Below are 16115 nucleotides of genomic sequence, written 5' to 3'. Positions count from 1 at the left end.
TAAATTATTCTCAAATTGTTTAAATCCCATGTATATACCTACAGTATAAAACAACCAACAAATTTAATGAAACGACTCAAACTTAAATGTATTTATAAATTTACCGTCTTAACAAATCAGCAGCCAGTGGTCATATGATACCCCTATACCTAGCGTAAAAGAAAAACTGGTTATCATTAGAAAATAACATACACATAAGTGGATCTTCTACACGCTTCCTCCGATGAAGGGCGCCCTTGATATTTTGGTACTAAAGGGTTGACAACAGAGTCGCATGATTAAGAAAGAGTATATTTCTAAAACGAAGTACCATTCGTCTTTAATCTTTTTCATATGTTCACATGTACATGTAATGGTAAACAAAGGAAAAAAAACCATATTCTTGTTTAATAATGTTGATAAAAAATTAGGATTATATTATTTTTTATTTTATTTAACGTGCATAAAAAATACATTTGCGATAGTTCATGCTGTTATATATAAGCTATACCTTTACACATCCAGTGTATTAACAAGATTTGTCAAACATGTAACACCTTCAAGTCACATGATTATATGCATGTTTTAAAATAAAAAATATTTGTTGCTTATTATCTTGTAGATTTTAAGGGATCGGTTGTTTAATTTAATACGTAGCATTATTTCAGTTAGGCAAAATATGAACGAGTACTTGTGTACGGCGAAGCATCATTTCGTTTTAAAAGTAATTTCTGCAACCTAACACCAATAAATGTCGCATGGCCAAAGGTGTAGGCAATCCGTCTCAGCTCACGGTTTTAAATAGATAAAACCGCACTGTTGCATCTGAATGTGTTCTGAACTCTTCTATTAATAAAAGCAGATATTGAGCAAACAATATACATTTCTCCCTCTAATTCTTTAACGGTTGTAATTCATATGGAAACGAACATGACTGAAATCTAAGCGTTCTGGTAAATCGATTTACATATTACGTCTGAAACCCTTTAACTTTAACTTTGTATAACTCATTAAAGGTTTAAGTAATTGAAGTATAATATGTACTGTATGACAAACAATGCGTACAACGTTCATATCTGATTTTGTCCATGATGAACACTCAGTCTCGAAATTGAAACTATATTGATTGTACGATCTCTATTATGAACTAACATGGACTGGCCTAAGATTGTACAGTAGTTTTAAATACCATTGTAACTTTCCCATAAATAAAAGAATTGGATGTTGCTCCAAGTTAATGTACAAATCGACAACATTTATTAATTATTATAATACCCACTTTAATATGAATGTATCAGTTTTATATTTACATATTTTTTATTCAAAAATGATAATATTTGCATCAAAATAGGATTGTCAAAATGCACTATGTGCTGAAATGTTTCGGATTAATATGATGACATGATGTTTGGGGTATTTTTTATTACAGACTGTAAGCCTTGCTGCTGGGTTATCACATATACACATGTACGGAATACTCTGCCGTACAATTATGCCGGGCCTAGGTGACAGTTTTGCACACGTCTAAGCTGTATGTATCGAAAATTTTAATTATGCATATTATAAACAATCGCTTAATGAGTTTCAAACCACCTTTGTTATTGATGTATATTACCTGTCAGGTGAGATATTTACCTTGAAAAATTAATTTCTAGTGAAAAATAATTTTTACCACAGAAAAAAAAATCTTTAAGATATTCGAAATGTCTTACTGGAATACTTGAACTTTTAATGAGGATTAGAATTAACTGTCAGATGAGACACACTTAAGGAGTCTCGGGGGAGAATGTTTCAAACATACGATTTCCTTTAATTTTTTTTACAGTGAAATGTCAACTTATGAGTAAACAACTATGTGCAAAATATAAAGTAAATTGACCGGATATTTTATTTGATTGTCGCGCTCAAATTTTGGTCGTATGTCCGATTCATCACCGACATTTTATATTAATAGGATTATACAGGACAATGAGAGTTTTCATTTTCAATTTCATATTTAAAAAAGTACAAAAATACGATTTTCTTTAAATTTTCAGCGATGGACGGTTAACATATAAGTAAACTTTTTGCCAAATTAAAACAATATTGACCGGATGGTTTTTAGGCTATCCGTCCTCATAGTTTGATCCTATAAACGTGTAAACATTATAGAATTGTATAAAACAAAAGGATGTTTACGAATCAAATTTAATTTTATTTGTATTAGAAGAAAAAATACATTTCCACTCACACAGAACGTAGAAGGGTCGCGTATATGTTTTTATTTTGCAAATTATAGTTTTGATTTTAATTATTGACGCTGTAATAGAAAATGCACGACGTTAATTCTTGTCAATTGTTACGTCAGAGTCTCAACTGACGTCATCCTAAGACGTTGACTCCGACGACAATAACGTCGATTTTGAAGAAGCAGGGAAAAATTTAAATACTTCTGACATTATTCTAACGATTCATTTCACTAAAAAAAAAAATTTTGATAAGTAATTTTTCTGAAATAAAAACGTTACATGATAACCTGTATCATTGAACATTTTACTTTAAATCTGTTTTTTACAACAGTAATGCGCAATACCCTGCGCAGAGGGCGCACAATTTTAAACCCGCTACTGACCTTAAAACAAAGGGTGCTTATATATTCTTTACAGAATGTTCTATCATTTGGTATACATAGATTTTTACATATTTGCGTCTGAAGAGGATGCAAAATTGCCACATTTGCACTGGCATAATTATCCGGCAGTGTTACACACAGGTTGATCATTCTGAATACCAATTGTACATGCATTCTTTAATATTTTTACTACAAAATGTAGGATGTAAATCGAAAAAATGCTGCTTTGTACGAATCTTCCGAAAAAACATTAAATAGATAGTTTGACGAGATATTGGCGCTTCTGATTGGTCGAAACATTCCTTTGATACCTGCATCAATAATATTTTTTCAGAATCTACTGCATCAATAATTTTTTTTCAGGATCTACTTTTCTCTACTGTTCTGATTAAACACTATTTATAGAATGGGAATTTCCAAAAAACACTGTCAACAAAATGAAAAGTTGTGTTTGTTAAATTGTAAGTAGAAATAAACTTTATAAATATATAAAATCAAAAGTTTAACTTTGAAAATAAACAATACACAATTATAGTATTAAAAGTGGTTAGCGCGGTGGCCGCTCCCTGCCAGGAGAATGGGTTCCAGAGGTCGTGAGCCCAAGCCCCGGCCGGGGCGGAGGTGGAGCTCCAAAAAGGTGAATTTAAGTATGTCTTTATCATTCACTATGGGCAGGTATATGTCAATTTGAGAGTTAATGCAATGTTTCTTCTTATTATATGTATATATCTATGCAATCTGTATCGTCCCGATCTTCTCAAATTGTCGTTTAACAGTATTCCACCTGTATCTCAAACGACCGTGTAGTGAGCGACCAGCGCGCTAGTTTCCCATATTTATCGAAAGCAATATTTTTGTATTGCCTAGATAGCCCAGTGGTTAGCGCGGTGGCCGCTCACTTCTACGAGAAAGGGTTCCAGAGGTTGCCAGTTCAAGCCCCGGCCGGAGCGGAGGTGGAACTCCAAAAAGGTGAATTTCTCTATGTTTTATATATACTAATTCTATTCGTTCCTGACTCTACAGATAATAAACCTGTCTTAGCATAAAATGATATTTCATACCTTCCTTCGAATTAAATAATATAGAATAGAATAATCAATAAATTCCAATCTTTATTTTAGAGGTATACTTTCAAGTTTACGTTCAGAGGTTTTTTTTTAAGGATTACATATCTTACTTCACCACCACCCACACCCCCTTCCCCAGCATGCCTAGTAACTAAACAAATAAAATAAAAATGCGCAAAAAAGATAGTTTCACTCAGGAAACAATTTTGAATGGTTACAGCCGTTAAAATACAGCTTACTCCACTTATATTGAAATCGCTTATTTTGAAATTCCGCTTATTTTGAAATAGAAATAAATCCCCAGTTTTTGCCTCTCATATTCTTTGCATTGATTTAACGGATATAATGAAATCGTCTATTTTGAAATATCGCTTATATTGAAGCCACTGATCGGTCCCCAAAGGTGATAATTAGTTGTTTTTATAACGGTTATATTGAAGTACTCCCTGGCGGCTGTCGTCACGGTTGGTGACAGTAATTATGCCAGACTGACCGGTTGATATACAAAGGTGTGAATAAAGTTATCATCATGTGTGTTTTTATACTTCTATTAAAAAGTAAAATGTATACACTGTTGAATTTGATACGGATGTATTGAGGCTAAACGTAATATGGAAACCCCACGGAAAAGAAATACCTTATCTCCGGACGCTAAATGCAAACTAGTTTTGTTTATTGTTGAAAAAACAAAGCCTAAATTCGATATAGCTAAGGATTTTGAGATTATCGAGTGTACACTTACGATGGTATACAAGAAGCGTTCAGCAATATTTGAAGCGTTTGAGTCTGGTGATTTTTCTCTAAAACGTAAAAGAATGCGATCGGAGATTATGATGAGGTTTAAGATAGTAACAAAATGAAACTTACAAAACTTTCGGATATAATTTTAATCAAACTTTCATGGACTAATGTTCCATGTAATCTGTTCATTGCAATAGATAAATGATGACCAAATAATTTGTTCGGGTTTGGTTTTTTTATGCTTACATCGGGATTGAACTTTCAAAAATGGCGGCTTCACTTAAGTCAATTTCGCTTATATTGAAATACGGATATATTGAAATAATTTGCATGGTCCCTTGAATTTCAATATAGCCGGAATAGGCTGTATATGTTCTGTTACTCAATCTTTTTTACTTGTCTATTCTATTTATAAATCTGCAAGACTGATATTTATCTTATATCTAAAACTATCTTATACCAATGGCCAAGTAATGCCAAATAATGGGATCTAACCCTATTTATGGTATTTGCATCTGATCAATTCAACGCATGTATTACATGTACGTATAAAAATTACACATTTTCGATTCAAAAGTAATGGGATATTTACAGACACCTCTTGATAATTTGTTACCAGACCATTTCAGATGGGCCTTGTCGCTAAACAGGCACACCGTGCAAAATAAGAAACATTAAATTCCATGTTACGCAACCTCGTTATTTGTGTGATACATACGCCATTCTAATACCAGTATTGGATGACTGAACTTAAAGCTTTTTTAATATGAGTATGTAAAGCAGCAACAATAATTGATTTTCTAAAATACTTTTATTGTTGTTTTACAAAAGTATTTCAAAGCCAACTATCAGTTCCATCATCGTTAAACGAGTACCCTTTTGTTAAAGGATTTGTGTTGACTTTATTTTAAAAAAAATACTTGTTGTATATAATCTTATGAAATTTTGGTATTTGTGTATATAATTTGATATGTAGCATCATTTCAGTTAGGCAAAATGTAAGCGAAAACCTGTATACGGTGACACATCATTTCGTTTTTAAAATTCATTGCTGCAACCAAACACCAAAAGAATCTTGGTATGCTTAGTGGGTTTGATGATCCGTCTCAGCTACGACGGATTTTAATATACAAGACGTCATACTTGTTGCAGCTGAGTGTGTTTAAAACTCTTCTTTTAATAAAATCAGATAGAATTACGTACAGCAAACTATACTTTTTTCTGTTTATATGACTAATAATATATCTTTGCGTTGTCAGTGGTATGGATAATAACGGTTTTAAATAGACATGTTACCAGCTTGTTTCAACTGAGTTTTTCAGACTCTTCATTTGATATATTCAGTAAGTTAAAACTACAGCAAATAACACGCGTTGTGTGTAAACAACAATAAAATAGACAAGTCCCTACTATTCTGAAAATTTCGATTATAACTCATACGAAAACAAACAAGACTAAAATGCTTACAAACGATCTAGCAAATAACGACCTGTCTGCATCCCTCTAGCAATAACAATGTATTGTTTATCTTCTTGAATTTCCGTGTTAATATACGAAGCAATACTAAAATCGTTTACAACACTCATAGATAGCAGTGTCTATTGTGATTTTTGGTGTTGACTTTACGTAAAATAATTCTATATCGATCAAAACTAAGACTATATTGAACGCACAATCCTATGAATTTGCTCGAATTGGTCTCTGGCTTTAAAATAGTTGTACAATATAGTAACCGTTGTAACATTCAATGAATATGTAAGAAATTGACTGCGTCTTCCGTTTGAAATACAGATCGACAAAATTAGTCAAATACTTATTTAATAAGAGGGTGCAAACTAGATAATACCTTAAAAATTGGCAAAATTAGATCCCCTTACATACAGAAAGTGATTTTTTGTTTAAATAATACCCTAAAAATTCCAATGTAAAATTTAAATCATAATTATGTACCGGTAGTCAGAATTCCCTGTTTTCTAATATGTCTATTTACCTCATCCTTAAAAAACTACTAGATTAGTTTTCAAATCAAATATTTTTATTTTATAGATATTCAGTGTTATTAAACTAAACTTTATGAATTTCAAAGATATTATCTTGAACTTTTTAACAAACAAGCAACTCAAACTCATACTTCACAACATCCTCAACTCGCCTATTGTCTGGTTTGATGGATTTTAAAAGCTTGGAAACAATCTTCTGTCATATTATTTATGATATCAAAAAAGGAATATCGAACTATTTTTATCCATAACGTTTTACTAATGTTAATGGTTTTCATTTAGAAATTGTTCCAGGCCTAAAGTTGATTATTATGACAAATAAAATAATAACTGATAGCATACACTCCTTTCCTTTTTATATCTCTGTATTTGCTACACTTTTATGAAATTTCTTTTTTTTCTACTAAATAGCCAGGTTTGTTTTGATTGTTTTCTAAACTGTACAGGTAGATAACAAAAATATCATTATCATCCTTAAATCATCAAAACGAATACTGGGCACGTCAAATGAATACAAAAAATGATATTCAATAATGATTGTTTATTATAAAGGTATATCATATATTTTATATTTCATGATATTATCAAAGTATCTAAGTGCCTGTATGGTGTCTATAGATATCACATTACTTTGTCAATCAAATTTTAAAATATCGTATAAAAATGGACAATTACTGCAGATAACGACATATTAACATTGTAAGTCTTGTCGAAAATTTTCATTTATGTGTCACGTAAAACGTTTGCAATTTGCAAAGTAGTTTACACATGTACACATAACAAGTGATTATCAGACCGTGGTAGTTCGCCTTGTTGTTGTAAAATAATGCACTTTGTCAAGAAATATTAAATTTCATTTCACACACCTCTTTTTTAGTAAGCAATATTGATATTTGCATCATGCATATAAAATAAAAGAGTAGTTACAGTAATTATAATAATACAAACGTCCCTTGCATCTGTCTTAAAAAGCGACTAAAATAAATGAGAAAAATAACATAGTAGTTAACCCGACGAAATATTGCAATCTTTTTTTTACTTCTTTTTTACTTCCTTTGTTTCCAAATTAAGTTAATTTAAGGGAAAAAAGAGAAAACTTTATAACAAAATAAACTTAATACAATATTATATGTTGTAACTTGTGTTTTAAATGTGAGTTAACTTTTATTTAGGATAACTTTATTTCGGAATTAAACAGCAATAAACTGTATCATAACAACTAATTTTTGTAAACATTTCAATGTGTATTTTAAGTACATTTTCATGAAACCAATAACAACATAGCAAGAATAAAGTTGGCCAACAGTAAATTTCCGGGGATAAGCTTCCTCATGAGGCCACATATTTTAATGATTAACAAAAAATGTTAAATGACACTGGATGAAAAATCAAGTTTCAGCAAAACTGAAACTATATGGAAACCTTGCTGAAACTTGAAGTTGAAGTTTCATGTATAGTTTCCGCAATGCGGAAACCATTATATCGATTCAGCAAGTATCCGTTAGGTTTCAGTCAGCAGAAACTTTAGTCTAAGATTCCTGATGGTTTCCGCAATGCGGAAACTAAATTTGAATCGTGTGAATAGTTGTGTAAATTATTATGGAAATATCAATCGGTTTCAGAACATTTCCGCTAGGTTTCAGTATGCTGAAACTTTAAGTTAAGATTCCTGATGGTTTCCGCAATGCGGAAACTAAATTTGAATCATGTGAAAAGTTGTGTAAATTATTATGGAAATATCAATCAGTTTCAGAACATTTCCGCTAGGTTTCAGTATGCTGAAACTTTAAGTTAAGATTCCAAATGGTTTACGCATTGCTGAAACTATTACTAAAATTGATTTGAGTTTAATAGTGATATCATTTATTTTCAACAGGTTTAAGTTTAATTCTAGCCTAATGATAATGAATCCGTACAAACTAAAATGTATAGTAAGGTTTCAGCGTGACTGAAACTATATGTATACATGTAACTATCTTCAAATGTGGCAAATAAGGCGATTAAGAACCTTACTAAGTAATTAATTGAATTTGAAAAGAAAAACTGATGTCTGATCTTGTTTAATGCATATGATGAAATCATTAATCTGAGGTACTCGGGCACGTGTATACATGTGTATACATTCTTTGTCCAGGTGACCTCCTCTGTGATTTTCCTGTATATTCTGTGTGGATTGCAGGGTTTTTTCTGTCAGGAGTGAACAAAAGACTGTTACATAACATATACACAGTACGAAGCGCGAGTTTGTAACTGGATCCCGGCGGGAATTTTTTTTCAATTTGTGTGTACCTGAGTTAGTAAAACTGATAAGTAAATTATAATTATTTAGTAAAATAAATTAATATACCTATTTTGTAAGACTCCTTCTTAAATCATTTAGTTATCATTTGAATGAACCTTGAGGTACAGTAACTAATAAAGCAAACAAATTAAGGTAAAGTCGTTGTAAATTTTTACAAATCGTACCAAATATTCGTACAACCTGAAGTTTAGAGCTAATTCATTTCTTTTTTAATACCACGCCAACACATGTACACAGGAATTTTTTTTTTAAATTCTACAGTTGATAATAACAAGTAAAACCCACTTGGAGTTTGAGTCTAATATAATAATTGTTTAATTATTTACATGCATTTCAGACTTTACTGCATGTATGACTGTATCATGATTCACTGGCGCAAGCAAATTGAAAGTGGGAGGGGGGCTAGACTAATCCTCAGAAATATTGAGGAAAAACCCTAAAAAACCCTAATTCCCAAAATCATGAAAATCTTAATCCGTGTGTGTGTGTGTGGGGGGGGGGGGGTTGTTGTTATACCTATACTATATACTACCGAAAATAAATTTCCCTACCCAAATTTTTTCCCCCAAAATCATGAAATTCCTAATCCGTGTGTGTGTGTGTGGGGGGGGGGCTAGTATGCCTATTACTCCAACTTCTCAATCTTTCAAGGTAAATTTAGGAACAATTACATTTCCGGCGAGAAAAAGTGGGGGGGGGGGGGGCTATATGCCTATTGGTTAAGTCTAACTTTGCACTAAGCCCCCCCCCCCCCGGTTCGACGCCTATGTGATTCGTGCATTTCTATACTTTGTATTTACTTTCTGTACTGTAAACACAGATATTGATACATGTCTATGAAACATGCACATGTTTCTGTTATAAGATATAATAAGCATTATTTATAATTTTACTGAAGTTATACGTATATTTACAAAATCAGTTTAAAATCCAGCACTAGCCATGTGGTGCACGTGATTTTAATCCCATTTTTAAAATTTGATTATACATTCGTATACATTTGATGTAGAAAGTATACCAAATAATTAAAATTATATTTTGTTTATATATCAGTCAGACGTGTACGTCTTACTTCCCGGCTTGTTTAACGCGTTTGTATTTTAATTTTATAAGTATTCTTAACGTACTGTTCATCGCATGACCAATCAGTGCACATGTGTAACTGTAAAATAATTGCCATCAATTCATCGTAGTTGTAAATTCACCGTACGGGTGAACGCTGTTAACCGGACCCCGTTAATTGATCGGCATCTAATTATATTTGCGATTTCTGTGTGTTCATGCAAAACCTGCTCTGTGATGAACATAATATTTTCACACGTCTATATTTTGAATAAGAATATGACCGTGCTTAGAATCGCGGTGAAAATTGGACAAGTCAAGACTAACTTGTCAGAAGACTATATATGGCTATATCATATTTAGTTTGGCAAAATCATCAGTACATGTAAATAAAATATAGTTAAAGACAAAATCTGATACATATGTCTCATTAAAACTTGTTTAATTTCATAAAAAATTTGTAAACAAACGGTCGGCCATTTTTTTTGTTAATCACGTGTTACAAATACAATTGTAACAAACACACGCCAATACTTTGTAGTATTTAACCAAGAAATACTGACTCCGACAGTTCTTATTTTAAAAAAATATACATGTAAAAAGTATACTTTTCGGTAAAAAATGATAATTTTGATTAAACATTATTCATTTTAAACTATTCCAAGATTTAGCGGGTTCTGATTGGTCAGTATTGGCGCACTTTATGATTCCGAGCGAAGGTTAAAATGGACAAGAAGGTGCTGTTGTAAAATGGAGAATTGAGAAGCATTAATAGCCTCTACAACAAGGAGATAATGCAGGAACGAAGAACTCATGTCAAGGTAACTTAATTCACAATATAGATACTCCCAATAACATTTTCAAGGCTTTAATTTATCTCTCATTTGTAAACGAGATCTCGCGCCATCAAATCAAGATGGCGTCATTTTTTCAAACTTGGTTCGGCGTTTTAATTTTTATTACCGTATCTCTTTTAAATATACGTTTTGACCAAGTTAACCATTAACCAACTTTATATGCATGATAATCAAGATTATCCAGGGTATACACATATATAATTATATAAACGTCCCTAATATATGAATGCTTGGTTGGTAAACAAGATGAACAATGAATCTTTCGCACATTATACAATTTACAAACTCTAAATGTAACGAACAAAATTTATTAATTAAATCCGGAAAACGAAATCTTATACGTTTTTCTTTTTCAGCATTGACAGCATACAAAGTCAATGTTTCCGGTGATTAGTTGCATCCTCTGTTCGGTGATTCGGGTGAATGTTTTGACCAGCTGGACGATGTGAACGCAAGGTATTGCTTTGAAATTGATTATTTTCACCATTAACTTATACATGTGTTGGATGTTTATAATTTACTGTAGTAGTTTTTGGAAATCCAGGTCTAAGTTTTTGAAAAGGAGGTTCAACAAACAATAATTGAATCAAAATGAAAATAACATAGCTTCAAACCAGGGTTGGCCGGGAAATACCAGTGCTGGGAATTACTAGTGGTAAATACCGGTATTTCCCGTCCCGGTCAATACTACTGTTTTTCACTAATGTTGGAAATACTGGGAAATACAAATTTATAATCTTTATTTCTTTAATTTTTTCAATGTAAAACATATGTTTATGATAAAAGATATTAACAATAAGCATCAAAAACCAGTTTATCCTACTTTCCCATTTCACTGCCAGTTTATGAATCTTAAATTCACCAATCACCTATTCCCAAAGACTTCTATAGCTGCTAAAGTACAAATTTTAGTCCAGCTTTTTGAACCTCAAGTTTTCTGTTTTACAGATTTATAATTCAAAGCACAAAATAAACTGTTATAATTACTGTAGGTGTTACGAGTAACAATTAAATAATCACACATGTTGTTATAATAAATGACACTTGACAGTTTTGTGCTCCTGTTTAGGGGAGATAAATACTATGAGTGGGGTTGATTGGCTTCTTCTTAGGTGTGTTGCATACTGAGGTAGTGACACAGTCACACTTTATTTTTCACAATTTTCTTGCACCATTTTCACATTCACCAAATAACCAGAAAATGGAACTTTTGATATCATGTTTATGATAACTGTATAGATTCCCCTATACCTGACTAGTCTTAAAAACAAAATAACAATGTTGTCAATGAATGAACCATGTTTGGAGTATTCATAAGAAGATAACCAATGCATTACTGGGCAGTCAAAACTTGTTAAAATCAAAGAACATTTATAAAATGTCAAAAAGCTGACAAGGTGTACTATTGTCTACATCCCTACAGATTTGATTAAGACTAATGTCTAAGTATGAAGTACTATAATATGTAGTTGTACTTTATTTCCCAGTATTTCCCGGGAAATACCAGTAATTCCCGGAAATTACCAGTATTTCCCACCGTCCTGGGAAATATGAGTATTTCCCGCTTTTTTGCCAACCCTGCTTCAAACATAAAATGAAACATTTTAGACCAGATACTACTGTAGTCATTATATGACATAGCTAAAACAGCAACTGGCAACTGCATAGTAGCTTCGGTATTCAGAATTTTATTCAGGATGCTTTTATTACATGTTAGGCTGAATGACTTATGTTAATTATTTAAAAATCTAAATGAAACTTTATTATTCATGTTTAAGATAAATAGAACAGACATAAAGTACAGCCCAGTGAAAGGAACAAGTTCATCGCAAGAAGAAGAATTTTAATGCTACCACTGTCCAGAACTACTAAGTCTGCTGTAGCCATGATGTGATCATATGAGTGCTTCACCGGTCTGGACAATGCTCGAAAGTCCCCCCAAAAGGCCTATTTCCATAAACTACGACTCGGGTTACACAAACAACAGCCATTTAGGACACTCCTTATTGATTCGAATGGACACATCTCTACGACCCGACTAAACCTCTGCAGAACAAGACTTTTTAACTGTAAAGTATTCTCATTTCAAAAAACCTATAAACTATAAAAGTACTTTTCTTATATGATCAAATACCAGTATATTACAATGTCTGTCTGTAAGCTAGAATCGTAGAAAATCACATGGTTTAGACTTATTAAATGATTGATTAGACAATGCAGATATTAACTTTCATTTTCTTAAATAATTTGTTATATTTGCAAAAATTGCATAAAATATTAGACTCCATGTAACATATATCCTCACACCTCCAAGTTGATAAGTGTTATCTACTTTTTTTCCATTTTCTTTGTTTAAACATTTATTGATAACTTAGTTTTTATTTGCAGCAATATATGGAAAATTAAGAAACCAATCTTAAATGTATAAACACTGCATTAGGAGATGAATGCATGGGTCATAGAAATGATAAAATACACCAAACAATATTCAATTATGTCGTATATGAAAATATATAAAGACAACATATACCTCATGTATTACAATTTTTATATAACAACATTACTTGGATGGAAAGTTGTTTCCATGTGGGTTTTATTTTAATCTGTGTTATGTAACTAATATATAATTGGAATTAGCTTTTATATCATAAGTAAAATGCTGGTATTGATGAGAATTGTAAGGTGAATGATCTGTGTGATACTTTGTATTTTATACATTCATGCTACAAAAAGCAAGTACATGTACATGTAGTAATACTTGTCATATATAAGCAATGTATATTTTACTTCATGTCTTGGATTTAAAAATATTAATGTAGGTAAAGTAGTGAAATGTAGGAAGGCAAACCGTGTTTAAAGAAGAATATTCATCAGGAATGAAGTGTGTTGCAATCAGCATAATTAATTAAATGTGTACATCATATTTTTGCACATGATTTGACAGACTGCTCCATTGTTAGCTTTTTATTGGCCAACAAGCTTTTCATATCTCCCTCTGGGTCATCTATTAAATACTGACAGGCTTATGATATTAAAATCTGATCAGTTGGTACATCATGGGTGGAAATGAAAAGTTCACTTTGGACTTAATGGATTATCAAAAAAATGATATCAAATCCTGTTCTATTGTAAAACATTAGATTATATTACTAACAAAGAAAAGGTTTATCCCAACTTGTAAGTGGATCACTTTGACCTCATTTTGGAATTTATGACATACATATTCAAATCAAATCTTGGTCATACCTTTATAGTCAACTACTATCTTGTAGTGTATTTTTTTTTTTTAAAGATAGATACTTTAGACTTTTCAAAAATATTTTATGGTGTACATATTCATTGTTGTTCAAAAGAAATTGAGACAAGTGTATCATGTTCATGTAACAGTGAAGTTTTCTTTGTTTATTCATGTACGTGCAGTTATTTTGTAAATTGCATTCATATTTTTAAAAAAGTAAGATCTTTGTTGCATTTTTAAAGGGAGATTTGATAGGCATTTAATCGAGATGAAAAAAAATACAAATGTAAAGATTTCTATGGGAGTTTTTTTTCTTGTGCAATTTTATCATTTTTTAAATAAAAGTCCATAATAAGGGAATTGCCATATGGATGTTTCTCCATTATTGTATCTTGGCTGTATGTTATTTATTATTGGAAACAATTTCACATTTTTGAACAAAATAAATTTGGAACTGTTTGAAATTGTTTTGTTTTTACATAAAGTAGAAACCTTGCTCAGCTTTTGTGAAAGCAAAAATATGGAAAGTTTCAGTTGCGGAAACCCTTTGTAAACGATATGTTTCCCAATTGAATATGGAGGTTGAAACTATGCAGAAACTTCAAGTTTCAGTAAGTTTCCGTCGCGGAAACCATTTGTAAACAATATGTATCCCAAACGTATATGGAGATTGAAACTATGCAGAAACTTCAAGTTTCAGTAAGTTTCCGTTGCGGAAACCATTTGGATTCATGGACAGCCTAAGTTTCAGCACTGCGGAAACTTAATGAAACTTGAAGTTTCCGTGCTGAAACCTGTCGGAAACTTAAAGTAACCTTAAGTTTCCGCAGAGTTTCAAAAGGGTTTCCGCAGCGCTGAAACCAGATATTTCATCCAGTGTGACGATGTCACAAAACTATAATGTTAAAGGAATGAAGAATTAAATTTCTATCTACAAATATGTTTACATAAAATGATATTTGTGTGCCATACATTTGAAACCAGACTCTACCCATATTTGACTTCGGATTCCTTCAACATCTGATTTTTAAAGATTTGCGCCTGCTATTTGTAAATCGAAGAAATGCCTCTTTTAATAATCACAATAAATGGATTTTAAAAAGTAGTTCAATTCGTGAAATTTTCCATATGCATGCAGCCTCTATTCATCCCCGGACCCCAAAAATCAAAAAGATTTCTAGTACCCCATTCAAGATAGATATGTTACCAACAGATGGATGATTTTCGGCAATCAATGGAAATTGTAAACAACAGCTTCTTTCATTTTTACAATGTATAATCTTCGACAAATATTTAATAGTGTTTGCTTGCAAGACAATTGAATAAAGGTAAAAGGAAAGGTTAAAAGAAAGATTTAGAGCAAATATATAATTAACGAATCAGTTATAATTGTGAGCCTGAAAATTAGTTATAGTCACTATCATTTTTACTTAAATTTATATTTTGATACACATTTTAATCAAGACCAAATCAATAAATGTTTGAAGAAACCGCTTTTATTAGACTTATCTGAATTTACAATTAATGTACAAGCCCGACTATCAATAATATTCATCAAAAGATTGTCCGTAAGAATCAACAATAATATGTTGTTGTTTTTTTTAATTTTAATTTTATAACTTTAAATCGTAGTGCATATAACTTTATTTTTACTTTTTTGTTTGTCTTCAGCACAATTCTTTGTGAGGGTTTCGGGGGTTGAAATCCATATACGCCGTTAAGGGGGGGGGGTGGTGAAATCCATATACGTCGTAATTAGGGGGTTGGGTTGAAATCCATATACACCGTAATTAGACATAGGACGGGTGGTTTGAAGTCCATATACGCCTTAATTAGACTTAAAAGAATGGAAAAGCCAACTAAATAGATGTTAATAAAAAACATATACATTAATCTTTAACACATATTACACGATAACCACATTAATATTTCCCTTGCACTTTGATTCGATTACAAATAATGGGTTTTCAAATAGAGATCTGATTGGTTCGCGCTCTGATTCTACAACGCAATTGATCGATTATTTTATTTGACAGGTATATAAGTTATACCGGACCCGGTATATGTTTATATGTTTTCAAAGTCCGCTCTGGTCTGCGTCAGCCTGGAGTTTACCCGCGTCAGCTCTGGGTCCGCCTTAGAGGACCCGAAGCAGACCCTAACGGACACAGAAAGCAGATCCAGGGTTTCTGTAAGGTAGTGTCTAATCCGCACTGACTTTTTGTGAAATACACAACTATTTAGGTGAACCGTTTACC

The 16115-nt window shown here is 31.8% G+C and overlaps 1 protein-coding gene and 1 long non-coding RNA gene across 6 annotated transcripts in view; one reads left to right on the top strand and one right to left on the bottom strand.

Moving 5' to 3' along the window:
• The window catches only part of LOC128180116 (uncharacterized), an 82298-nt gene that overhangs the window by 55705 nt on the left and 10478 nt on the right, over nt 1-16115 (bottom strand). The gene's annotated exons all lie outside the window — the stretch shown is intronic.
• Nucleotides 10429-12794, top strand: LOC128180126 (uncharacterized). The gene is made up of 3 exons (XR_008243187.1): nt 10429-10583; nt 10976-11075; nt 12398-12794. It is a non-coding gene; the product is annotated as an uncharacterized LOC128180126 (long non-coding RNA).

This window comes from Crassostrea angulata, chromosome 4, assembly GCF_025612915.1.
Source record: "Crassostrea angulata isolate pt1a10 chromosome 4, ASM2561291v2, whole genome shotgun sequence".
Classification (NCBI taxonomy): Eukaryota; Metazoa; Mollusca; class Bivalvia; order Ostreida; family Ostreidae; genus Magallana; species Magallana angulata.
Note: the sequence above shows the minus strand (reverse complement) of the source record. Positions and strands in the feature narration are given on the sequence as shown.